The following is a 25305-nucleotide window of genomic DNA, read 5'->3' as shown; positions in this document are numbered from 1 at the left end:
TTTCTTTTTTTGTTCTTGATTGCATTTTCTCTCTTGCAATTCAAATTTTCTTTTTATCACTTCAAACCATCATCAATCATCCAATCATCTTCTCAAATCACTCTATTTGATGATTGAATCATTAAACCTACAAAAACATGAAGTTTTCACCATTAAAATCCATAGATATGCAATTTTCACACTTTAAACCATAAAATGCATATTTCCACTAAAATCCTAATTAATTAGTTATAAAACTAAATAAAACACACCAAAACTAACTACTAAAACACACTTCAAACACATAAAATATATACTTATCATATAACATTCTAAATATCTCACACGCAATTTTTCGCAAATATACAAGTTGAGAGTGAGTATAGGGTATTAAGGGTTGAACCTACAAAAAAGATTGTCAATTATCGGTGGTTTTTGAACTTCTTTATTATTTAAACTATCACAAGTGCAAGAAATTAAATCTACACTATAAATATGAGATAAAAGTAATAAAAATAATAACATAAAACTTCTAGAGATATGGAATTCTTTCCTACTCTTGCAAATGGAATTACCAATTAAGTGAATACTATTAGTTTGGCTGGTTATGGCATAATTTCCTATTGTATGTGAAACCTACTCTCGTAGTGAATCAACTATACTTGTAACCAAATCATACCTACTCTCGTGGTTATGAAATTAACTATAAGTTTATTTCTTCCATGAAATTATATGAAACAAGTCACGAAAGCCACATAGGTGCACCTCTACTCTCATGAGTGAATTCCTTAGGTTTAACACTTTCTTGAATTTGTGTTAAATTCCAATTTTCATAGCAAACTTAACACCTTAAGATTATCACAACTAATGGCCGGTTAATCATGATTAGAAAAGCAAAAGTGATAAGTAACTTGTTCAAAATAATATCATCAAATAACCAAGTAAATATCACTAACAAGTTATAGAAAGTTCATCCATAACTCTAGGCATAAATTTTAACTAAACATGAAGAACAAACACCAAACTTGTATTATAGCTGAACATAAATTCAAATATAAAAGAGAAAGTGATAGGAGAGAAGTCATCCTTGTCACATGAGATCTAACTCTCCATCTTTGCTCTTCAAATCTTCATCCAAATCTAACTACAAATACAAGAAGGATAATCTACACTAACTATACTAATCTACCTTAACTAATGAACTAAGAAAAACTAGTGAAAACTACATATTTATGGAGTTTTTCTAACCTTCCAAAGTTGTCTTACAAGCCCTCCAAGGGCCCTATTTACAAAGGAATTCAAGCAAAAGACAAAGTGTTAAATCATGTTAAGATTCCCCCTGAGCCCATGAACAAGTTAGATTTGAGTTGTAAAGCTTCTTTGGCAGCTGTCCTGATCTGTTTCCAAAGAAATTCTTGTAGAAAAATGGGTCAAAAGCTTGTGTAAACAAAGTACAAGTTGCAGAGCAAGTTGCAGCTGAAATTGAGGAATAAGTGACCTTGAAAACGCGACCTGAGGTCTCGTATTGTACCCACGTTTTGCTCTTTTGCAGGTTTGCTCATCTTTGGACAAATCTTCTCTTTGCTCTATTTTTGGTCCAAATTCAATTGATATTTTCTTGATGATGGAAGCTGAACTAACTCTTGTACAAAACATTAAAGTTTTAGCCCTTTGAGTTATCTTTCCAATGCATCAGGAAACATCCAATTTGGAGTTTTGTAGACTGATAAATGACCAACATACCCTCTACTGGTCAAAACTCTGTTTCAACTTTTGACAATGAAAATGCACTTCTGTATTTTGACATTTTGACTAAGAAAACTCATGAATTGGATTTTGATATCCTATAAAAAAATGTAGATCTATCTATTAGCTTCAAAATGGTACAAGAATCACCTTAATCCGATGCTTGTAATTCAAGATATAGCCGAAATACCACAAGGTGTCAAAGCGGTAAAATTTTTTCTTGTATACTAAGTTGCATTTCATCTCTTGCACTTCATCTTTTCTTTTTATCATTTTCAACCATCATCAATCATCCAATTATCTTCTCAATTCTTGCCATTTGATGATTAAATCCTTAAACCTACAAAAACATGAAGTTTTTACCATTAAAATCCATAGAAATACAACTTTTACCACTTAAATCATAAAATGCATATTTTCACTAGAAACTTAGCTCATAAGCTATAAAACTAATTAAAACACGCCAAAACTAACTAATAAAACACACTTAAAATACTCAAAATACACATTTATGAACCACATTAATTAACAAATCTCTAATTGTTGAACTCGATCGAAATTAATTGAAAACCCAGAACCCTAAATAGTGAAATTCTGGCGAGGATATCCTACTTGAAGCTATTTTCTGGTATTCCTCATCGTCAATGGCTTCTACAATCTCTCTGCCCCCATTCACACATCCATACTCCATACTAATACCATCTTTACCACCATAATTCTCCATCACTGCTTCTTTGATTTTTGCTTGGAGATATGCTTCATATAAAATCTTGGGTGGATTCCTAAATGCCATTAGCTTCATCTGGATCTTCCAATCAAGCCAAAAGTTAAAACATCAATAAAATAATCTTCACTGAGTTTTGGTTTCAAAGCCAACATCTCATTTCTCCACTCTTCAAATTTCTCATGGTACTCTACTACGTTAGTTGTTTGTTAGGCTTTTTACGCTCCACCAAGAAGTAATTCATCATATCTTCAAGGTTCTCCATATTGGTTTTTTTTTAAATATAGGTTGATCAGAAAAGAGATGAAGACGGATAGGGAAGAAGGTGAATCAAAAGTGAAGGAAAAATTAGGAAGAAAGATTTCTAATCAATCAGCCAAACCCAGATGGATCGTAGCTGCTCTGGTACCACTATCACGGTGTCAAGCCAAAACTGAAAAAATTTAATGAATTGAAGCTATGAAAAAGGAAATACTAGCTAACTCGAAGATCAAATAAATACTTCGGTGTTATTAATAACTCATGTAAACATCAATATAGATTGAGAAACGGTGGAGATAGTAAGAATGTGAAGAGAAAGAGGGAAACTTGGGGAAGAAGATATCAGAAAAAGGAGTAATCTTCCCAAATCTCCTGGTGTAGGGAATAATCAACAATCTAACTATTACAAAAGCAAAGCCAACTATATATTGCTAGTGAGCTAACTAACTAACATCTAAAAGGACTATTGCAGCAAGATTCACGCTCATTGAACTGGCTCCTAGTGAAAGCGTGCTTCCAAATTTCTGCCTCTTTCGAGCCTCTGCTTTTCTAGTTTACATTTCATAGAGAAGATGTTAAAGTTATTATCTTTGTAGTCTCCTAAGCTGGCTAGATGATACTTGGACCTTATATAATGATTCAATTGTTTTATATTGTTAGGGTTCATGCTTGGCCTGGGGATCATAAAAGGAACTTAGAGGAGCTCTGCAAGATTAAGTTTGCTCCCCAGTAGGGAAGCATACATGGTATAATAGAATTCTTTTTACTATTAATTTTAATTTTTTTGTGTTTTTTTGTTAAAATTTATTTTTGTTTCCTTTACAGGATTGTAGGTGCTAGGTTGCACATAATGGCACAGGACACTGGACAATCCAGTACTTTGAGTATTGGCATCGAGTGGATCATGAGATCCATTTTTTTAATTGTTTACAATTTGATTTTTTTTGAGTTTTCTTTTGACTAATTACATTTTTCTCTTTGTTATGTAGGTTTCAAGGAGGCTATTCTAGCTACTGAAGTAGACTTTGAGTTCTAGCTTTTTTTAATTAGCTTTTAACAAATTACTTTTTTAATTAAATATCTTAACTACTATAAAGTAGGAGTTTGCAATTAAGAAAATGTTGAATTTGATTGAGGTGCTCCAATTATTCGGACTCTGGTTGGACCATTTCTTCACTGGCAATGTGGTAATTTTGATTGAGAGTTGTGGGCTGTTCTGGTATTTTGAGCACATTGTTTAAGTTTGGAAAATGAGAATTCACTTTTCCCAAAATATATGAGGTACGAAAAAGAGAAATGTATAAAATTTTAAAAGGACACTTAGATAGGAGAAATAATTTTTTAAGAACTTAGAAAGAGACATCTAATTATGGAAAAGAATTTTAGGGCAATTTTAGTGGTGGTAGGTGATAGAGGTTGTTGGCAGTGGATGAAGGATGGTAGAGGAGGGGAAAGGAGGTTTCATAGAGGAGAATGTTTTTAATGATTTGGATGAATACCAATATTTTTTTAAAACATCTATAATGGGTTACAGTAAAATTTTAGACAAATATTCAAAATACACCATCCAAAAAAACCATATATTTTTTGAGAATATAAGTTAAAATATCATAATGCTAACATAAAAGAAATTTGTTTAGCCATATTTATAGTTTTTAACATTATTTGTTAATAATATGGAAATCTAGGTACTTACACTTATTTTATCACTTGATACAAGACTAAAAAGGCATGAATGATCTAAAGAAATTTATATAATATTTGAAAAACTAAACTGTCAAAACATTCTGTTATTCGATAAAGTATAGACATATATCACAAAATTCTAGTGTCTATCTAATATTCTAGGAAACCTTATGTTTCTTCGGGATCTCGCTTGAGCTTGCAGTTTTGAGTTGTAAAAGCATCCAATTGTGGTCCTAATAAATTTAATTGATAATTTAGCCTCAGAAATATTATCTTATTTTATGAATCTATGAAATATAGCTATTTCTTTTGGAGCTTTTTTCTACATAGGTGAATCAGATTCTCTTATCGTATTTTTTTTCTTCAGAGTAAGCGTTTTTAGTTAAGATGAGTTAATAGTGTACTGCTTTGTTATGTTTGCATTTTATTGCTCTAATTCAGTATTTGATTCTTTGCTATTGAGTTTTAAGCAACTTTTTCTTTAGACTTTCTACATTTAGTTTAGGTTTCCTGATTCAAACTTTACGTTTTTAGTATTTTTTTTAAGTACATATAGATAAACAAAGAAAGTAATGCAATTTTCCCTAGCATAAAACACAAACCCAAACAATCAAAATGTGGTCCAAACTTCATTAATCATTCTCTGGGCTTCTATACAAAATCATTATGTATTATTCTCTAGCAACAATTCCTCCAAAATCAACATTGTCTGGCAGCAACACGAAATGACCTGGATTCGTATTCAATACCAGTAGGCACCACATTATGTGACGACCCCACCTCCCCCTAAGGCGTACCAAAGGGTTCGACGAACCGCCTGCTCAACTCTCGTCAGGACTCACTCACTCGTATCACGTGCATACATCCATAAACAATAAATAACATTGCAATTCAAACTTATAACTTACATCGATGCACAATCAAGATACAAAGCCTCTATATACCCAAACTGGTTCAAAGTATATGCAATCCAAGTACAAATCAACCTAATCGAGTAATAGCGCGAGTACAATTCAAAAGTCCAAAACAACTAGGCTATGCTAGTCTGTACACATCTCACGCCGTGCCCGTACCCCTGTAAGGAAAACAAAACTAACGGAATGAGCCAAAGCTCAGTAAAGTTCCAAATACCAAATTGGCCATCCAATAAAGTAATAACAGCGTGATAGTGAAATAGTGAGCAACAAGTCAAATTAGAGGGATAACACTTCATATAATCAAGGAATAATTGGTTCACATTTCACATGTAAGGATACAGTGGCTCATATCTTGGCTCCATCGCAGCTTGATCGATTGGTAGTTAACACTCCGTCAACTTTCAAGTAATAAACTAGTCCAGAAAAACCCCACTTCACGCCAGTCTCCGTCCACCGATCAATCCCCTTACCGGGCCCATACACCACACGAAACACGGGTGGTAATACTCGAGTATACCAATTAGCCGAGAAAATAACACTCCATTCGACATCACTAATTACCCAGGGTTCGTTATCTAATCGACCTGACCCTTACCGACTCGACTTGATTAATTAGCCATAGGGTTTCTGAAATTCCAGGCAAGATACAATTCATACGCATGTAGAGCAAGTCAATTGAAATCGATAAACAAGAACAAATCTCGTTAGGGCAAGTGCGATAAAGTACACCCTTGCCCAATCACTTATATATCATGTAATCACATTGGTCAAAAATAAATCACAAATATCAAGGTCAATCAGATATTTTGAAGCATTCACCAAAAGTAGTGCCTTTAGTGATTGCGTCTGAGTTGTACTCTGGGTTTGGAGTCCAAATCTGCGATAAAACTTGACTTAAGAACTTTGAAAATCGACTAAGGTTTGAAACTTAGACGTTTCGTTCAATAAGAATCAAGAAATTGAAATTCACTTGGAGAATAGTCGTAAAACACTTGCTCGCTTTTAAAACTATAAAACTTTGTAACATTTATACTTGAAAATGCCATTTGAGTCGAAAATATAAGGATAACATACTCCTAGTAGTCATTATTTTATTTCTCAAGGGTACAAGTTCGGCCAAGTCCCTACTTATATACATCGATGAAAGAAGATGCAAATATCCTAGATGGTTCAAGTAGTAATCACTCTTAACCCTTACTCAAGTTGCAAGTATGTCTACCTAACCCTTGAGCGTAAATTTGGGCAGCACGCCCTTTGTATTTTCCTATTTTCAGCCATTTATGGCTTCATTCTTTTCCTCAATCAAACCCAAAGTTACACACAAAATAATCTCATTTAAATAGCCTTTCAATAGGCTCAAGGTCATACAAGTACAAAATCAAGCTAACGACATGTGCGGAAATGAATTTTAGCAAAAGGACAGATTTGACATGGTTTTCTGTAACAGACGCAACCAAAGCTACGCTTATCGGATTGGGGTGTAATTTATACCGTTTCGAAGCTAAGACAAAGGGCTACAATTTTGATGAAGATCACTTAGTCCAAATTCTAGTGTAACCCAGTCAAATTCCCAATTCACAGAACCAAATTCCAACTAACTGGCCAGTTAACTGTTCTACCTTCAAATAGCCATATCTCAAGCTACGAAAGTCCGTTTAAGACGTTCTTGGAGGCGTTGAAAAGCTAAGACATAGTACTAAAACTTTCATGTTTGTACTAAAAGCTAGTTCAGTACGTATCAAGGTGAACAAATGCAACCAACTTAGCGTACTGTCAAAACTGCCCACTGACTTTACTCCTATGGCAGTCAGGGTATTTTCATCTTTTCATGGGCTACGTTACTCCGATTGAGTTGAAATTTTGTAGGTAACCATAAAATGCCATTCTCTACAACTTTCATGTTTTGTGCTAAGTATAATTCGGCCTCTAACATAATGAACTGGAACCGGGCAGAACTGAAGTTACAATTTCTAGAAATCTGGAATTTTGTTATATTCAAGCTATAATTCACATTTTTACCTTAAAACTACCACTACTTTCTCCTTTACAAGATTATATACCATATATATGCATCATATAACACCTAACCCCCAAGAAACCCTAACTCAAAAGTCATCCCTCCAATCATCAAAACCATTTGAAACAAGCATCACAAGCACAATTCTAACATTAATACTCAACTTAATCATGATTAATGGAGAAAGAAAGGTTGATCAGTCATTATACCTCAAGACAAGAGCTTGCAAGAAGGATCCTCCACTTCTGCTTGAAATATTTTGGTTCCTCAAGCTTCCCAAGCTTCCAAACTAGTGATTAATCGGTTTAGTTTTTCTTTTTTGCACTCAAAAGGTTGGATTCAAGGTAGAAAATTTAAAACTCTCTTCACTCTCCTCCCTCTCCTTGCTCTTGGCTAACCAGAAAAAAAAATTGAGGAAGAATGAGCTCAAATGAAAGATAAGAAGGCAAGACAAAAGGGTTTGGTCAAAGGGCCATAGATGGCCAACAAGTGGCACCACCAAAAACCATCCAAATTTTGTTTTCTTTTCCTTGCATTTTGGGTCAATAATTTCAGCTATAAGGCTGAGGATGAGGGAGATATTTTGCAACAATATCAAGGGTATGTGGTGGTAGGGAAGGGGTGGTCAAGTGGTGGGTTCAATCGGTAGTGATTGATACCCGTCGGTTTGAGCCGATTTTTCTTAAATTGCGTATACTAGGGTTTTTATCTTCTAATCACTAACTTATTATTATCACTTCTAATCATATAATATTTTCTCATCCAAAAGTCACTCTTACCTACCAAATTTGATCCTCACTCCGTACCGAATAGTCACATTACGGAAAAATGTGAAAACCCTAATTCGCTCTAACTTGAAAACGGATAACGAAACCCCTTACTTCTATATTCATTTACACTTATTGTGGGGTGATTGGGTAGTAGGGCCATAATAAATGAATAATTTCCAAATAAAAGGGTATTTTTAAGAAAAATATAAGGAATTTGCAAGTCCTCACACATTAACCCCAACTCTATTGTCCCCGTTGCGGTCAACTAAATGATAAAAAATTCATTGTGCAAGAAATATAATAAGAGAAATTTCAATCCTATATTGTAAATGAGCAAGAAAAGGCGCGACTCCTGATGGATCGTAGCTGCTCTGGTACCACTGTCATGGTGTCGAGCCAAAACTGAAAAAATTTAATGAACTGAAGCTATGAAAAACGAAATAATAGCTAACTCAAGGATCAAAGAAATAGCTCAGTGTCATTAATAACTCATGTAAATGTCAATATAGATTGAGAAACGTCGGAGATACTAGTGAGAATGTGAAGAGGATGAGGGAAACTTGGGGAAGGAGATATCAAAAGAGGGAGTTGTAGACACCAAATTTTTGTCAAATTTTAATATTTTTTGAATTTATTCTATTTAATGAGTTATCTATTTTCTTGCATTTTAATGTGTATTTTTTTCTCATTTTTGTAGGTTGGTTTTAAGAAAAAAAAAAAGAAAGAAGAAAAGAAAAAAAAATCAAGAAATCAAAATCATCCTAATCATTTTGTTTTACCAAAATCACTATTAACCCATTTTTACACTCCATCCTCAGTAACATTTCTTCTCATTTTGATAAAAAATCCGTCATATTTTTCCATGCACCTTTCTTGTCATTTGGAAGTCCATCATTTCTTTGACCAACCTAACACACAAACTCCACTCTCTTAATACATCTCTCACCCTCTCCCTCTCAAGACACAACAAGCCCATCAGACACAAGAAGGGAAGAAGAGAGGGAACAAGAAGACACTCCCTCGGCCTCTCTATCCCTCTCGGCTCTCTCTCAACTTTTTGACCCTCAAAAAAAAAAAACAAAACTCAACCAATAGAAAGAATTTTTCCCTCAACCTCTCGGCTTTATCCCTCCCTTTTCTCAATTCACACAACATATCCTCCTACAAAATTAAACACAAGAGAAGGCAAGCAATTGGGGTGTGAGGTGTTGGAATTCCTTCAAAATTTGACCGAAGAAGCTCTTGCTTGAGTTAAGGTATTTTTCCAGCTTTATTAACCATGTCAAACCCATATTTTATCGTTTAATTTTCTGGCTTTTGCTGTCTTTTATTGATGTTTGTTGTATCGTTCAAAATTTGGGAAATGGCTTGAGCAAGATTAAGGAAAAGGAAATAATTTGTGTATATGCATGCTAGGTGTTTGAAAACATACCTAAATCAAAAATCGGATTAAAGTACCTATTATTGTGCATATTTTTTGTTAAAATAAATTATTACAGCTAGTACAAAGCCTGCAAATGCTTGATTATCCAAATTTTTGGAGTTTTTGAGCCTTAAAAGCATTAGAATAATTTTCTTCATTTTTGGGGCTATTTTGACTTAATGCATCATTTTGTTGTTGTTTACCTGTCAAGCTAAAATTATAGTTGTAATGTAGAAGTTATAATGAGGGTTTTGGCATGAATTTTATGATTTTTAGTGGTGATTATAGTGTTTTTAAAAAATAAAAAAGTGGGCTGTCTTTTGCTATTTTCGCCACTTTTAGTTCTTTTTTTGTAAAAACTAAGGCCAAAAATGAAATTTACGTGAAAAATCGAGTGACAGGGTGTATTTTGAGAAAATTTGGTGGCTGAAAAATTTGCCGGCGTTCGGCAGTGGCGCCGCCGGAGGCAGCCATAACCGCCTGCAGGAAGAAGCTTCAGCTTCTCGGGTGGAAGGAGAAGAAAGAAGAAGAAGAAGAGAAGGAAAAAGAAAGAAAAGAAAAATGAATGGGCTAAGGTTTTTTTTTTCTAGTGGACTTGTAGTTATTCTGGTTGGGTTTTGGGAATGAATTTTGGCTTATTTCTTTTAGGTTTCAGCTTGGGTTAGGAGGTCAGAGTCCCTGCATTTTTTGGTCGGGTTTGAGTGATAAAAGGATGGGTTGGACCGCTTATTTCTTTTGGGTTTCGGCTGGGCTTAGGAATTTCCGGCCCAAGCAAAAAATAAAAGAAAGGCCCGATGACCTTTTCTTGCCCAAAATTAGAAACCGAAATTTGCACTTTAGCCCCTGATTTTTAGAGTAGTTTTACTGCAGCCCAGAATATTTTAAATTTCTTCACCATAGGTCCTTACATTAATTACATTTGGTCCCTAAACTTTATCGTGTATTTAATATTTGACCCCTAAACTTTAGAAAAATTATTTTTGTACCCCAAAAATTTCAATTTTTGCATTTTAGTCCCTAATGAATTTTGGCCCTTTTTATTATGAGTGTTTCTTTTCTTTAATGGCTAATTATGTTACTTTTGAATATATTTAACTTGTAATTTTTAGATGTTCTTAATTTTTTTTTATATTTGACATATTAATGTAAATTTAGTATTTTTATCATCATTATTATTTTCAATTAAATTGGTGTCATGATTCTTTTGTTCATTTTGAGTATAATAGGGCAATTTGTCTTTCATTTAGTCACCACTTCAAAAGCGAGGTACCCCTATTATTATTTAAATGTCAATTATGTGCTCTTATGTGCTCCTACGTACTCTTATGTGTTTATATTTTTATTTGCTTTGTTATTTATTTGATTCAAATGTTCATTCCAATTTTCTTGTATTGGTTTAGTTAATTTTATAATTATTTGAGAGGTGTTAAATACCTCAAGATGTAATAGATAGGTAATTTTTTTTTTTTACAAAAATTGTAATTAGATGGCCTAATGTAATAAATAGGATAACTAGATTTATTTTATCATATCTTTCCCATCTTAGATTGTAATTAGATCCCCTATTGTAATAGATAGAATAGATAGGTTTTATTTTTTTATATTTCCCCATTTTAGATTGTAGTTAGATTCCCCGTTGTAATAGGTAGGTTTTGTGTGCTTATGCGGCTTATGTGTTATATGCTTTATCCGCTTTCTTTAGGATTTTTGCATCTAAATATTATGCTTACGTATTACGTGCTCCATGCTTTTATGTATTTATTTATTTTAATTTATGCCTTATTTGTTTTACTATGTATTATTAATGCATGGCGTTACCATACTAGTTCAACGCTAGTTGCGGCTTCTTCCCCCGGTCTACTTGCAAGTCCAACGCTAGTAAGGTTCTTTAGAAATGGGCTAGTCTAACGCTAGACCCTTAGATCATTCATGTGTTAGATTCATCCCTTGCGTGACATTTATTACGTTTTCATGCACATTTTTTTTGGATTTTTTCTCATTTGCATGATATTTCCTATTATATTATTCTCTACCCCCTACCCTCTATATGTGTTAATCATATCATTTAGAATTGCACTTCATTTAAGAAATTGTAAAATAAGTTAGTTCATTTGTTTGCTCATATCAGGAGAATTATTCTTTAAATATGGAAAATAGGTGATTATAACTTTTTTAGTTTAAATACCCATTGATCCCTGTATAAGAAATTCATGTTACGAGTTTTTGCCTCCTGTACTCACCATGCTGCATTCCTTTTCCTTTGATCACTTATACCTATGTATAATTTTCTTTTCTTTTCTTTTTTTTTAAATTTCATCATTGGCATACTCGTGATTCCTTCAAAGAATTGTTTTGACTTTCGCAATTATTGCGATTAGTATCAATTAAACCCTTGAATGGGCATTTTGTCCCTCTCAATATTTTATAAATTTAGATTTGCATATATGTAGGAAACATTCAAAAGTGATAAATTTAAGGGTCAGATTAGAGAAATTTTAACTAAACCATGCAACTAGTTTAGATTAGGTTGAAAGTGTGCCTTAGCTTTGAGTCAATCGAACCTTTGCCTTTCCTTTCTTCAATCGTGACTTCCGAACTCATTTTTTCTTTTTTTTTAAGACTTGGAGCTGTCAAAAAGGGTTTTATTTTATTTCATTTTTATCAAAAATATTTTTGGGTGACTTGGTACACTCAAACTCAATATCAAGTGGCGACTCCTTTTTTTCTTAAAAACCTTTTTAGACTAAATTTTGGACCCAAACTGTCGCATTCTTTAAAGTTCCATTCTAGATCCTTTTTTCATAAAATCACATCTTTTGTAAATACATATTTTCATCGCGAAAAATGGAGCGCGATAACTTGGCGACTCCGCTGGGGACACTAGAGAGTCCAAGTACTTGATTTAGTTGTCTTTCCTCTTTTTAACCTTTTTATTTATCATATTTGGATGTTTTAGGTTGCATTTTTCTTTTTTAGGATGTTTTGCATTTCACACTCGTATTCATTCCTCGTTTTTTGTGTATGTGATGAATGATTTATTTATTTACTTTTGTTTATTTATTTATTCGTATCGCACTTTGCATTTGGGGATGGGGAACAATATTACCCTAGAGCCTTCATGCACATTTAATGGTATTACTCCCTCATCTCAAAGGAGCACTTCATTCGTACATATGTTATTACTTTTAACTCTTAATCTTATTTTTTTTTTAGTGGTTGTCACACCACTCTTTCCTATTAAGATTAGGATCGATCCACTTGGACATGTGATCATGGCACGACGTGCACGTAGCAATGTCTGAAGGGTCACTCGAGCCACCGACTAAGGGCTTTGGAATTGATGACCTTCGCCCTTTTGTCTGAAGGTTTGGGAACCTGAAACTTTATCGAGTCTAAATGCATTAGTGAGTCCAACCTCATGCATCCATTTAGAAATCACCTAAGATAGAGTCTTCATCTACCCTATTAAGAACACTAGACACGAGAGGAGTGATTCTACCTCTCTTTCTTTTCTTTATCTTATATTTTTATATTATTTTGTTGCTCCAATATGTTATGTGTTTTCTATATGCATGTCATTTTAGGCTTACCCTAGCATCTAAATGGGGTACCTTTAGATCATACTTTAATTATCGTATTGCACATTATTCATTTTAATAAACTGTCATCATGCATTAACCATAGAGAGAATGCCACTTAGGGGATCCCGTATGAGGAATAAACTATCATTTTGTCTCGGATATATAATCCAATGAGACTTGCACGCTTATATTTTTGTACCATTCAAAGATGGTAGTACACAACCGATTCCTTCCACGATGATGACATAGAAAATAATAGAGCAACTTGTGCACATTAGAATATGAGCTTCTAATAATCATCTTTCAACCATTTTATCAAAATTGGTAAAAATCCCTTGCGTAAAGGACACTAAGTTGAAGAAATTCACAAATGATTCCTCATTGTTGACATAATAAACATATCGAGACCAAATCTTGATTTTAGAAGGCTCGTAGACTAACGTATTGCAATGAAATTTGTAAGATTTGAGACTACAAATAAGCGAGCAATCCAATCGATTTTTGAATAAACCGTTAATTTCATTCAATCCATTTGATCTGTTTATTCACTTTTAGGATAATCCAGTCGATTTTTGAATAAATCGTCAATTCCATCCAATCCATTTGACCAATTTTATCATTTTTAGGACAATCCAGTCAATTTTGAATAAATCGTCAATTTCATCCAATTCATTTGACTAGTTTTATTCATTTTAGGACAATTTAGTCAATCTTTGAATAAAGCATCAATTCCATTCAATTCATTTGATTAGTTTATTCTCTTTTAAGGTTTTTATCCATGCTTCATAAACTAGTTGAGACATTGCAATATTTTCAAGAGTAGGATCTTTTATACTAAATTGACTTTTGGCATCTCTTCTTGTGCCAACCAAAGCAATCTATCCATTCGAACTTTGTCCTCATTCTGTTAGCTCAAATGTTTCCTACCGTTTCAATTGGCTAAATTTTTTAAATTGCTTTTCAGTCGAATGCCAGTAAATTGATCGGTTCCATCAGGTATTGTATAGTGCCTGTCCTAGATGATTGCATTTTTCATATTAGGCTAACTCTTGACATAAAAGGGCTCTCCTATAGAACATGCATACCGGATTTGCAGTTTTGCCTACTAACGCTGGGTCTTTTTCTTTTTTTTTTTTTCCCTTCCCCGGCATTCATAAATGATATTTCAAGAAGGCAAAAATGTGTTTTGTATATCTAACAACAATTTTGGTTTGATAAATTTTGAAAATTAGAAGTATTACTTGATTCTTTGGTAGATTTTGCAATGCAAAACATGGAGCTTGCATTTGGAAGCGCCAGTTTAGATCATCTAAGAGATTGTGTGAAATAGTTTGTCAAAACAAAAAAAATCTTTGTTTGTGGTTTCTAACACATTTTATCTTAAAAGAAAAAAGAGGAAGAGCGTGTATGTGTGAAAGGGAGTTCCTTAGAAATTTTTCTTTTCTCATTTGTATAGCCTAGCAAAAATTTTATTTTAAACATTTGTAATAACAAAGTTTTCATTTAGACTATTCTTGTTTACAATTTTGTAAATATTTATTTGCATTTGATTCTTTTTTTTTTTTAACTCATATGGGGACTTCATGGTGGATCTCAAGAAATCAGACTAAGTTTAGATTCCTAATTTTGTCATCTCTTGCATGAATTCATATGTTTAGCTTTCTAAAGTGTTCGTAGGAGATTTGTGACCCAGACAATTCAAGGAGAGTGTCCAAAATTGAAATCAAAACGGATCACTTGAACTTGTTAGTTTGTCTCAAGAAACTAAGTATGATGGCTTTTCTATTTCATTTTTGCCATTCACATTTTGCCCAACTCTATCAAGTCTCAAAAATTATTCACCCTGATTGACACACTTCAGAATAGGGCATTTTTACTTTGGAAAGCTTCATTGTGTCTAATCAAATTCAATCCACATCTAGTTGGAAGCAAAAATGTTCATTACTCTTATTTGTTTTGAGAATTTGGGATGATGCTTTAGGGTTTCGCTTCTCCATCTATATAGTTTTTATCATTTGGTCTCATTTTTGAGTCATCACAAGCACAATTTTGTTTCAAATAAGAGCCTTGGTGATCACAGCCCTACATTGATGAAATTTTCAAATGTCAAAAGGGATTGGATTATCCTAATGAGTTGTTCTTTACTTTGGTTGTCTTGTGAAGTAAGAATAATGTTTTGGTCATCTTTTCTGTTATCCAAACACTGTTTATTCTTTGCATCCTCATTTGATCTTAAATTGATGGTTCATTTCAAAAGTACTTACGATCGCACCCCACATTGGGGAAGGAAATTTGAGAACTTTCAATAATAGCAAATATGCTAAATTTTTTTAGAAGAGACATGAAATATTCAACAAAAAAAAGCAAAAAACAAAAGAAAAAAAGGAGGACATCTATCTTCTAAATGTTAGGGGTTTTTTATTCTATTATTGATATTTGGATTTCAGTATTGAAAAAAAAAGAAGAAAGAAAATAGAAAAAAAGAAAAAAAAGAAAAATACAAAACAAAACAAAACAAAACAAAAAAAGAAAAAAAAAGGATGAAAATTCAATGTTGAAATCCCCCAGTGATAGTGATAAAAGTTGAAATGGAGTTAAAAACTATCTCTTCTACTCATATATTACACGTCTGTAGAGTTTATATGTTGACTGAGTTTTCATAAGAAATACGGGTGAGAAACTATTTCCTTTTACTAAGATGTGGTATCGAGTGGATTAGATCCAATTGAAGCACAAAGTTTAATAGATTTTCTAGTATACAGTTTTTAGTTTTGTTTCTTTTAGCCACCCGAAAATCAAAAATAATACTCATTTGATTTGATCCTGAGATGTGAGTTAACGAGAAAGAGTGGTCCTGTCGACTCGATTGTTGATCTTAAGTGAGGACGAGATTTATTGCAATTTGGTCTTATTTTGAGAGGTTCATTATGGAGTCTTCTATAGGAGTTTAAGCATGACATTCTTTGGCTTTCTTTTCATTTGAAAAATGCAATTTCTTTTGTATTGCATGTCCTTAATGGCACACCAATGCACATCACAAATTAGCCTTTGATTGTTTTCTAAATTTTGGAGAGTATAGTTTCTTGTTTTATCAAATAAATGATAAGTTATCTAAACAAAATTTTTTGGCTTAAATCAAGGTAAAATTTTATAATACATTTGTAAAGTATGCTTAAGGGTCAAGTGGACTTTAAATCTATTATTCAAATTTTGACTTTAATAAGTTAACACTTTGCGTTAGTAGTAATTATTCGTGAAAAAAAATGAAGTGCATATTGTACTTTGAAAAATCTCCCTTGTACATGTGTTTATGGTCGAGATCGAGAAAAAGCGCAAGTCAAAATCTTGCAAATTTGGAGGTCAATCATGAATAAAAAAGGGTGCAATAATGCTATATTGCAAAGTGGAGAATCAGCTATTTATTTAGAAGGAGTACATATTTCAGCAGCTAACTTGAAAAAAAAAACAGAGAGAAAAGAAAGAAAAAAAAAGAGTGGAAGAAAAAAAAGAGTTTTCCTTCAATTTTGCAAATTTTTGCTATTGAATTTTGGGAGCATTCACTTGGAGATTACATTTCTAAGTTGAGAAACCACCTTATTCTTTTATGCTTCGAATAAAAGTGATAATGCTTGCCAAAATTGTGATCCTTTCCTTGCGTATTTTGAGAAGGCTCAAGTAGAGGAAATCAAATGAATCAAGGAGCACAATGAGTTGCTGTCTCCAATGGATGAAAAAGAGGTTGAATGTTATTTGTCATGAACAATACTATCAACAAAGGATGGTTCATTGTTTATGACAAGAAAGACAAATCTCGTCTATCTGAAGTAAGAGATAAGGTTTTGAAGCGAATTCTTCCAATTCAAGAGGAGGTTAAAGGAAAATTTGCTCCAACTTGGCAAGGACCATTTATTGTTCAAAGAGTGCTATTCAGATGAGCGCTTATTCTCATGGAAATGGATGGACAAGTTTTTTCTCAACCAATCAATACAGGCATGTGCAAAAACATTTTCACTTGATTATAAAACATCTTTTTAAAATTACTACAAGAGAGGGATTTAAGGCAGACTTTTTTCCTTTTTCCATTTCGATATTTTATCTTTAGTTTTTTCCCTTTGACTTTTCAGAATACCTTATCCTTTTTTGCTTGGCAGCCCCTTAAGATCACTAACCCCTTACTGGGGCAAATTTATTTCTTTGAGAAAAGAAAGAAAAAAGAGAAAATAAAAAAAAGAATAAAAAATAAAAATAAAAATAAAAATAAATAGAAAAGAAAAGTTTGGTTAGAATTAAATGGGAAAAATTTTTCATTGCTTATCAACCATTGGGGCAAAATTTCAAAAGCATGCGATCTCAAAAGTATTCCAAACTCATCATATAATCTGCTTCCAAGTCCTAACCTTCTTGATATACCCCACTTGACCCTAATTGCAAGAGCTGAAATAGTGTCGACCTTCCTCTTTTGTAGTATTTTAAAAAAAAAATTTTAATCAATTGGCAAATGATGTAAATACAACTTTTTTGAAACATGCCAGAGAGGATTGTCTCACTCAGGCCTCTAATTGTCAAAATATGACTAGATTGATACAGTTGGGTTTAAAATTGTCTTGTCTATATCTCAAGGTGAAAACCTGAAAAGGCATCTTTAAAAAAAAGAAGAGAGAGAAAAAGAGAAAAAAATCAAAAAAAAAAAAGAAAAGAGAAAAAGAGAAAAAACAAAAAACAAGAAAAAAGAAAAGAAAATGGAGGGTGACCTTAGTGAAAATCCGAAGGGTTAAGATCATCAAAGTAAGGTTTTGGACCACAAGAGAATCATGAATGAAAAGCAGGATGCTGAAACTTGAAATGTTGGTGACTATATTCATTTGAATTTTTTCATACTATTGTTTTTCTGTCGACATTGATTTCCAGATGGACGACATCAAAAGGGGTCAAATGCGACATCTTTCTTTTTCAAAAGTCATTCATTCAAATCTGATCATTAGAAAAAGTTGATTTGTGATTCAAAATGAGGTGTGACTGATCGGTGCTAGAAAATTGAGAAGATTCAAGGAAAGTTGCAGCACAACTCTTGGGGAGCAGTTATGACAACGAAAGATCATGCTTGCATGGTTCTTAAAGTCAAAGGGATCACATAGTGGCGGTATTATGTGATCACTCTTTCTGTCTTTTCGAAAGCATGAAAAATGTGGTCTTTGTTAAATATGATGTACACTGGGGCAAATATCAAAAGAAATGAGCTCCAATTTTGGTAATGCATTCCACATCGGTTTTGTGAAAAAAAAAGAGCCTTTAAAAGTCGAGAGGATAGTGACATATGTATATGCCTCTCAAATCCCTTGAAAGGAGAGTTGTCACTAGTATTCTTCAAGTTTTAAAGTTCGTCACTTTTGACTTTTTCAAAAAAAAAAAGTGTTTCTTTCATTTTCTTCTAAAGTTTGAAAAAAAAAGAGATTGCAAATCCACCAACTTGAGCAACATGCATTTTAATCTTTCAATTTGATAGTACATGACTTGCGTTTTCATTTCTTTCAGTATTTAATTGGGTTTGGATTTTATCCCACCAATTTGTTATTTAATTGAACTCTGATCTTATCCCACCAATCTGACATTTAATTGGGTTCGAATTCTATCCTACCAATTTGTATTTAATTGGACTCGGCTATTATCCCACCGATCTGTTATTTAATTGGGTTCGGGTTCTATTCCATCAATCTGCATTTAATTGGGTTCGGGTTTAATCCCACCGATTATCTAGGTTTCGAGCATATTTCCATTCTCTTGCTAAGCGTCTGGGTTTGGATTCAATCTTATCGAACAGTCCAGATTCTTGATAGATCAGAATTTAATTTCCTATTGGCGAGTCTCAGAGTCCGCCGCGCACCCTTCTACCTCCCTTCTTGACAAATCAAATTTAATTCCCCATTGGTGAGTCTCAGTGTCCGCCGCATACCCTTCTACCTCTCTTCTTGACAAATCAAGTTTAATTCCCCGTTAGAGAGTCTCAAAATTTAATTTTCTGTTGGCGAGTCTTAGCATCCGTCGCGTACCCTTCTACCTCTCTTCTTGACAATCAAATTTAATTTCTTGTTTGTGAATCTCAGCGTCCGCCGTGCACCTTTCTACCTCTTTTCTTGACAGATCAAATTTAAATTTCTGTTGGTGAGTCTCAGCGTTCGCCACGTACCCTTCTGCCTCCCTTCTTGACAGATCAAATTAAATTTTTTGTTAGCGAGTCTCAGCGTCCGCCACGCACTTTTCTACCTCCCTTCTTGACAATCAAATTTAATTTTCTGTAGGTGAGTTTCAGCATCCACCGCGCACCCTTCTATCCTCTTTCTTAGAGCGTAACTGTGTCTCTCCGTGCATCTTTTTCTAATTATGATAATTTACTTTTCTTGACTGTTTTGATTAACAATTATGCTTTCTCATTCATTTTGTGTTTCATGTTTAGAAGTTCTGAGAGCTCAAACTTCTTTGACTTTCAAATATCACAGATGGTCAATGCACTCGTTTCATTGTGATTCGCTAGTATTCGAACTACGTTTGACCTGATTCGCATAATAGGATACGTAGGCAACTCTACATGAGTTCGGTCACATTTTCTGCAATATTATTGCATCATTTTTGTCCAATAATTTTAGCCAAATGCTTGTTATTTTAGCTCAGGTGCAGTTAGAAGAGACAGGTAAGCAATTTGGTGTCTACGTCTTTGTCTTCAATTTTTTCAAAACTCTAGACAAAAAAGGGCAAGTTGTAGATACCAAATTTTCGTCAAATTTTAATGTTTTTAAATTTTTTTTCTATTTAATGAGTTATCTATTTTCTTGCATTTTAATGTGTATTTTTTTCTCATTTTTGTAGGTTGGTTTTAAGAAAAAAAAAGAAAGAAGAAAAGAAAAGAAAATCAAGAAATCAAAATCATCCTAATCATTCTGTTTTACCAAAATCACTATTAACCCATTTTTACACTCCATCCTCATTAACATTTCTTCTCATTTTGATAAAAAATCTGTCATATTTTTCCATGCACCTTTCTTGTCATTTGGAAGTCCATCATTTCTTTGACCAACCTAACACACAAACTCCACTCTCTTAATACAACTCTCGCCCTCTCCCTCTCAAGACACAACCAGACCATCAGACACAAGAAGGGAAGAAGAGAGGGAACAAGAAGACACTCTCTCGGCCTCTCTATCCCTCTCGGCTCTCTCTCAACTTTTTGACCCCTCAAAAAAAAAAGGCAAAACTCAACCAATAGAAAGAATTTTTCCCTCAACCTCTCAGCTTTATCCCTCCCTTTTTTCAATTCACACAACATATCCTCCTACAAAATTAAACACAAGAAAAGGCAAGCAATTGGGGTGTGAGGTGTTGGAATTCCTTCAAAATTTGACCGAAGAAGCTCTTGCTTGAGTTGAGGTATTTTTTCAGCTTTATTAACCATGTCAAACCCATATTTTATCGTTTAATTTTCTGGCTTTTGCTGTCTTTTATTGATGTTTGTTGTATTGTTCAAAATTTGGGAAATGGCTTGAGCTAGATTGAGGAAAAGGAAATAACTTTTGTATATGCATGCTAGGTGTTTGAAAAAAAGCCTAAATCAAAAATCGAATTAAAGTACCGATTATTGCGCATATTTTTTGTTAAAATAAATTATTACAGCTAGTACAAAGCCTGCAAATGCTTGGTTATACAAATTTTTGGAGTTTTTGAGCCTTAAAAGCATTAGAATAATTTTCTTCATTTTTGGGGCTGTTTTGACTTAATGCATCATTTTGTTGTTATTTACTTGTCAAACTAAGATTATAGTTGTAATGTAGAAGTTATAAGGAGGGTTTTGGCATGAATTTTATGATTTTTAGTGGTGCTTATAGTGTTTTTAAAAAATAAAAACTGGGCTGCATTTTGCTATTTTCGCCACTTTTAGTTCTTTTTTTTGTAAAAACCAAGCCCAAAAATGGAATCTACGTGAAAAATTGAGTGAGGGGGTGTATTTTGAGAAAATTTGGTGGCCGAAAAAGAAAAGGAAAGGAAAGAAAAGAAAAATGAATGGGCTAAGGGTTTTTTTTCTAGTGGATTTGTAGTTATTTTGGTTGGGTTTTGGGAATGGATTTTGGTTTATTTCTTTTGGGTTTCGGCTTGGGTTAGGAAGTCAGAGTCCATACATTTTTTGGTCGGACTTGAATGATAAAAGGATGGGCTCGACCGCTTATTTCCTTTGGGTTTTGGCTGGGCTTAGGAATTTCCGGCCCAAGCAAAAAATAAAGAAAGGCCCGATGGGCTTTTCTTCCCAAATCAGAAACCGAAATTTACACTTTAGCCTCTGATTTTTAGAGTAGTTTTATTACAACCCAGAATATTTTAAATTTCTTCACCATAGGTCCTTAAATTAATTACACTATGGTCCCTGAACTTTATCTTGTATTTATTTTTGGCCCCAAACTTTGGAAAAATTATATTTTTAACCTGAAATGTTTTCAATTTTACAATTTAGTCCCTAATGAATTTTGACTCTTTTTATTATGAGTGTTTCTTTTCTTTAATGGCTAATTGTGTTACTTTTAAATATATTTAACTTGTAATTTTTAGATGTTCTTAAGTTTCTTTATATTTGACATATTAATGTGAATTTAGTATTTTTATCATTATTATTATTTTCAATTAAATTGGTGCCATGATTTTTTTGTTCATTTTGAGTATAAATAGGGCAATTTGACTTCTATTTAGTCACCACTTCAAAAGGGAGGTACATCTATTATTATTTAAAGGGTTAATCACATTTTATCCCCTTAAAGAATACCCCATTTCTCAGTTTACCCCCTAACCTTTAATTTTGCTCACTTAACCCCCTTTAGGACAAAATTGCCCTTGCATTATTTTGACTTTTCATTTACCTTGTTTTCCTTTCTTTTATTTCTTTTTCTCTTTCTTCTTTATTTAATTCTTCCTCTTTCCCACAAAAATCTTCACCTTAGTGATTGAAATTAAAAAAGAGGAATTACAAAGATCTATCTTCTTCTTAAATGATCAAAAAAAATTCAAACCACTTTTCTAAAATACAATTTTTTTAGTCTTTCAATTCTTTTAATTTTGGGTTTTCCTCTTTCCTTTCTAGTTTCTCATTTTATTCTCAAGAAAATATCATAAGATGAAATTGTTTTCCTTTCTTTTATTTCTTTTTCTCTTTCTTCTCTCTATCATCCTTCCCAATAGAAAATTCGATTTCCACAAAAATTTTTGTTTTGAGTTTGTAATCACATATTTTTTGGGCGAAGGTTTAAAAGACATCAAAAACTAATTTTGATTTTTTGTATGATGTCACGTGTCACAAATTTCAATTGATAATTATTAATCAGGTCACAATTTCATCTTAAGATATTTTCTTGGGAATAAAATGAGAAACTAGAAAGGAAAGAGGAAAACCCAAAATTAAAAGAATTGAAAGGCTAAAAAAAATTGTATTTTAGGAAAGTGATTTGAATTTTTTTTAATCATTTAAGGAAAAGATAGATCTCTACAATTCCTCTTTTTTAATTTCAATCACTAAGGTGATGATTTTTGTGGGAAAAAGGAAGAATTAAATAAAGAAGAAAGAGAAAAAGAAATAAAAGAAAGGAAAATAAGGTAAATGAAAAGTCAAAATAATGCAAGGGCAATTTTGTCCTAAAGGGGGTTAAGTGAACAAAATTAAAGGTTAGGGGGTAAATTGAGAAATGGGGTATTCTTTAATGGGATAAAATGTGATTAACCCTTATTTAAATGTCAATTACGTGCTCTTATGTGCTCCTATGTACTCTTATGTGTTTATATTTTTATTTGCTTTGTTATTTATTTGATTCAAATGTTCATTCCAATTTTCTTGTGTTTGTTTAGTTAATTTTATAATTATTTGAGAGGTGTTAAATACCTCAAGATGTAATAGATAGGTAATTTGTTTTTTTTTTTACAAAAATTGTAATTAGATAGCCCAATGTAATAGATAGGATAACTAGATTTATTTTATCATATCTTTCCCATCTTAGATTGTAATTAGGTCTCCCATTGTAATAGATAGAATAGATAGGTTTTATTTTTTTATATTTTCCCATTTTAGATTGTTGTTAGATTTCCCGTTATAATAGGTAGGTTTTATGTGTTATATGCTTTATCCGCTTTCTTTAGGATTTTTGCATATAGATATTATGCTTACGTGTTACGTGCTCCATGCTTTTATGTGTTTATTTGTTTTAATTTATACCTTATTTGTTTTACTATGTATTATCAATGTATGGCGTTACCTAGGGGTGTGCATTCGGTGCAAATTCGGTAATTCGGTGCATTGAATTCGGTGAATTCGGTTATTCTACCTGTAAAAATTTAAACCGTTTTCAATTCCGAATTGGGCATAACCGAATTCATTCCGCAACCGATTTCAAATTCGAAAACGGTAATGAATTCGGTTAAACCGAATTCATCTATTTAAAAAAAATAAAAATTCCCTGTTATCAGCTTAAGTTTGCAACGCTGCTTCCGTACAACTTACAGGCTATGAGGCTAATTGCAAACTAATTCTAATTGCAAACTTATAGGCTACAAGCCTACAACACCAATTCAAAGGAAATCAACATCCAAATTATTACACACACATTACAAATGCCAAAATCCATCAAATACAAATCTGGAGTACCAAGTACTTACCTAAGCGAGCCAGAGATGAGCAGTGATTGGTGCTTCGGCTTTGGCACTCAGCAGCGATGAACCAGCACGGCAGGGATGAACTGGTGAAGTGATAAATTCGGTCGAATGAGGACTGAGATGGAGACAGGAGAGGCGTAGAGTGCGGCGGAGAGCAGCTTTGATTTGGGAATTGGGACTTGGGATGGGAGTGAACTCAGTGAAGCTGTGAAAGCCCTAAGTGAAGGCACTACCGCACTAGGCAGTGATTGTTCAAATTATCAGCTGAAATCTGACTTTTCCCAAATTCATCATATAAGATTGTGTAATTTTTAATTTACAAATTGGGGCTCCTAAATTATAATACATTCATTATGCTCCTCAATGATTTATAAATTATTACTGATTTGATCCCCAAATTTATTCATAATTGAACACATTACTTATATTCTAATCATTTTGTGGTTTAATTGGCATTTATTTGATCACTTATACCTAGAATCCTTAGTTTATGATTTAAGAAACACATAAAAAGTGATTAACTTAAACTAGAATAAACCTTAGACTATACAATGATTGGTGATAATTTATGAATTTATAATTTACAATGATTAATAATAAGCAATATTAGTTAGTAGTTACAATGAATTTATAATTTACACTGATTAATAATAAGTACTATTAGTTACAAACTTACAAATTACAATGATTAGTGATAAGTTATATTAGTTACAAACTTATAATTTATTTCAAATCAAAATAAAAACTTATTTACTTACACATGTTATTGTGCAAGTCAATACACTAATACATTGATTTGCAATTCACATACATGGACTTACAGTCTTACACTGCTTAGTTGTTTTGTCTATACTTAAAGCCTTAAGATTAGTAAATAGATAATATGAATTTTAACTTATTTGATAACTTATGCCTAAAATCATTAGTCTATGATTTAAGGAACACATAAAAAGTGATTAATTTAAACTAGAATAAACCTTAGACTGTACAATGATTAGTGATAATTTATGAATTTATAATTTACAATGATTAATAATAAGTAATATTAGTTACAAACTTACAAATTACAATGAGTAATGATAAGTTATATTACTTACAAACTTATAATTTATTTCAAATCAAAATAAAACTTATTTACTTACATATATTATTGTGAAAGTCAATACACTAGTACATTGATTTGCAATTCATATGCATTCACTTACACTGCTAACTACTTAGTTGTCTTATCTATACTTAAAGTCTTAAGAATTAAGATTAGTGAATAGATAATATGAATTTTTATGTTAAATATGTAGAGTACACTAATACTTGCAAGTTAGAGATTACGCATTCAAATATTCAATAATTCAAACATGAATGATGTATCAAATTACCAATATCTAAATTTAATTACTAATTATGTTTATTGTTTAATATTTAGTATTATACATATATGTGCTAATTATTATCTAATTCTAGTCATGTTACTCATGTATAAAATAATAAGTATTATAGTTATCTTATATTGTTAAGTATTACTATATA

The 25305-nt window shown here is 32.5% G+C and overlaps 1 long non-coding RNA gene across 1 annotated transcript; it reads left to right on the top strand.

Annotated features, from left to right (window-relative positions):
* Positions 1 to 20162: 20162 nt before the first annotated feature.
* Positions 20163 to 24137, top strand: LOC140014040 (uncharacterized). Its single transcript, XR_011820912.1, has 2 exons — positions 20163 to 20523; positions 23673 to 24137. It is a non-coding gene; the product is annotated as an uncharacterized lncRNA (long non-coding RNA).
* Positions 24138 to 25305: the final 1168 nt, after the last annotated feature.

This window comes from Coffea arabica, chromosome 9c (genome assembly GCF_036785885.1).
Source record: "Coffea arabica cultivar ET-39 chromosome 9c, Coffea Arabica ET-39 HiFi, whole genome shotgun sequence".
Classification (NCBI taxonomy): Eukaryota; Viridiplantae; Streptophyta; class Magnoliopsida; order Gentianales; family Rubiaceae; genus Coffea; species Coffea arabica.
The sequence above is the reverse complement of the archived record's forward strand: the minus strand, read 5'-3'. Positions and strand labels throughout refer to the sequence as shown.